This window comes from Parambassis ranga, unplaced genomic scaffold, assembly GCF_900634625.1.
Source record: "Parambassis ranga unplaced genomic scaffold, fParRan2.1 scaffold_22_arrow_ctg1, whole genome shotgun sequence".
NCBI lineage: Eukaryota > Metazoa > Chordata > Actinopteri > Ambassidae > Parambassis > Parambassis ranga.
The window spans coordinates 3,434,798-3,437,981 of record NW_021144778.1 but is presented as its reverse complement, the minus strand read 5'-3'; the positions used below and the strand labels follow the sequence as shown (position 1 = coordinate 3,437,981).

The window sequence follows — 3,184 nt, the reverse complement described above, 5'->3', positions numbered from 1 at the left end:
CTGTGTGCTGCAGAAGTTCTCTGATGACACTGCGATTGTTGGTCTCATCAGAGATGACGATGACGCGGAGTACAGAGGACTGACGCAGAACTTTGTTGACTGGTGTCAGCGAAACCACCTCCTGATCAATGCAGGGAAAACCAAGGAGATGGTGGTGGACTTTCGCAGACGACACTCAGCCCCCCCCTTACCGGTGAACATCCAGGGAATGGACATTGAGCAGGTGGACTCTTATAAAATACCTGGGTGTTCACCTCAACAACAAACTTGACTGGACTCACAACACAGACGCACTGTACAGGAAGGGCCAGAGCAGGCTCTACCTGCTGAGGAGACTGCGGTCTTTTGGAGTGAAAGGGGCACTCCTGAAGACCTTTTATGACTCTGTGGTGGCATCAGTCATCATGTATGGTGTGGTCTGCTGGAACAGCAGCATCACTGAGAGGGAGAGGAAGAAGCTGGACAGAGTCATCAGGAAGTCCAGCTCTGTCCTGGGCTGCTCTCTGGACTCAGTGCAGGAGGTGGGTGACAGGAGGGTCCTGGCAAAACTAACATCCATGCTGGACAATGAGTCCCACCCCCTGCAGGACACCCTGTCAGCCCTGCAGAGCAGCTTCAGTGGCAGACTGCTCCACCCTCGGTGTGTGAAGGAGAGATACAGAAGGTCTTTCCTTCCTGCTGCTGTCAGACTGTATAATAAACACTTCTGATAGGTGCAATACTCAATACAATAAATTATCTATTTAGTTTTTGATGCACTCTGTACAGTTTATATACCATTTCTACCTCCACTCACCTGTGCAATAACTGTTAAATATGTAAACTGTTTATAATGTATATATCTTTTATTGGTAGCCTATTTTATAATGTATATATCTTTTTCCTAACTTATCCCTTGCTGTCTGTATGCCGTTGCAAAAATGCAATTTCCCCATTGTGGGACTAATAAAGGTTTCTTAATCTTAATCTTAATCTTAATTTAACAGATTATTGTTGAATCCTGGAACACTTCAAACAGACCGGTGCTGTTGGTGGACTGACTTGCAGCCACCCTTTCAAATATCTTAGAAATAAAGGTGAGGTTGGAGATCACAGCAGTTTAGAAGCCTGTGGTACTTAACCACAGGTTGATCTGGCCACACCTGTGTGAAATCAGCCTGTCCAGTTAGGATCAACACTGATTGTGGATCAGTTTCAGCTGCTGTTATGCAAATGGAACAGACAACAGGTGGAAATGAGAGGCAGTTATCAAGACAGCCCTATAAAGGAGAGGTTCTGCTTCTCAGGAGGGTCACACCCTAATACAAGACCACTTCCTGCAACAAATAAACTTCATGATTCAATGTTTAGCTAATGCCACAGCCACAGAAAGACATTTCTCCCAGCTGCTAGACAGCAAGCCTTATCTAGACATGGAGGACAGTTTCCTCATGGAGGACAGTCTCCTCATGGAGGACAGTCTCCTCATGGAGGACAGTCTCCTCATGGAGGACAGTGATATGCAAAGTGTTCAATCTTTGTTGACACAGTTAGAAGAAATCTTTGCACATATCTTTACCAATGTCAAACTAAGAAGAGCATGCTCTCTCTCTAGGCCTACCTTGTTGGGGGGTACAAACAGGACCCATTGAGCAGTTTCCCCCTCACCCTCTGACCTCTCCTCTACTCTCCTTAGTCTGGATCATACTGGGTAATATCGTCTCATAATCTGTGTTTACTGTCTTCCTCGTAGTTTTGTGCCTCGCTCTCTCTCTCTCTCTTTGCAGGTCTCAAGACCAGTTTGTGGTCAATGTGGACACCCAGGTATTTGTAGCTGTCCACAATGTCCACGTTGGTACCCTTGATGCTGACCGGGTTTGGGAGTGTCTGGTGCTTCCTGAAGTCCACCACCAGCTCTCTTGTCTTTGTGACATTCAGCTGCAGGTGGTTCTGTCCGCACCACTCCACAAAGCTGTCCACCACACTCATATACTCCGCCTCCCGACCTCTGCTGGTCTACTACATAACTAAATAAATTATGTATTGTACACCGGGGGCTGAGTGTCGTCTGCGAAAGTCCACCATCTCCTTGGTTTTCCCTGCATTGATCAGGAGGTGGTTTCGCTGACACCAGTCCACAAAGTTCTGCGTCAGTCCTCTGTACTCTGCGTCGTCGTGGTCAGTGATGAAACCAACAATCGCAGCGTTGTTAGAGAACTTCTGCAGCACACAGCCGTCAGTGTTGTTTCTGAAGACCCACAGTTCTGGGCTCTCACATATTGTTCAGATTCAGATTTAGATTCAGAAAACTTTATTTGTCCCTGAGGGGCAATTTAAGGCACAAGTGAGCAGCTTGAAATATAAGACACAGTAAAATAGAATAGAGAATAGATACAAATAAAATATAAAATATTAAGTATGTACAGGTTATCAAGTCATAAATGTTATCACTATCCAAATGTCCATGAACAATGTAAACAGACTGTAAAGTGGCTGAAGTGCAAAAGTAAGCAGTAAACAGTAGTATTTGTATGTGCAAATTAAAGCTATTGTGGTCAGTTTGTGAGGTAGTCCCTGATCCACTCTGACAGCAGGTGGTCCACCCCTGTCTGCTCCAGTTTGTCCTTCAGGATCGGCGGCTCTCCAGGTGAGAAAGCTCAATTTAGCAGGAAGATGACAGCATCCTCCTAATAATACTTACTTTAAGACATGTTATATGTGAGTTTCTGTAGTGTAGTGGTTATCGCGTTCGCCTCACATGCGAAAGGTCCCTGGTTCGAAACCTGGCAGAAACACAACATTGTTTTAGGGACAACAGTGGCGCAGTGGTATAGCAGGGTTGTCTAGTAACCGGAAGGTTGGTGGTTCGATCCCAACTCCTCCCTAGTCACTGTTGTGTGTTCTTGGGCAAGACACTTCACCCTAGCCTGTGGCGCACCTTGCTAGTCATTGTATGACACTGCCGTAAAGAATTTCCCTCTGGGATTAATATAGTATCTAAAATAAAAAAAAAAAAAAAATATAATGTGTTATGGGTTTTTGGTGGTCATATATAGGTTTTACTTGTTGTGTGGGTGCGGAGTGGTGGGATAGTGATGTGACTGCTTTTAGCGACACTGACTTCATTCATAACATGCAACATTCATAACTTCAGAATGACGAGAACCTTTGAATACGTCTGCGAGCGCCTTTCTGTGTCACTTTC

General features: G+C 45.2%; 1 non-coding gene across 1 annotated transcript; it reads left to right on the top strand.

Moving 5' to 3' along the window:
- Positions 1 to 2,701: 2,701 nt before the first annotated feature.
- Positions 2,702 to 2,774, top strand: trnav-cac (transfer RNA valine (anticodon CAC)). The gene has a single exon. It is a non-coding gene; the product is annotated as a tRNA-Val (tRNA).
- The last annotated feature ends 410 nt before the right edge of the window (positions 2,775 to 3,184 follow it).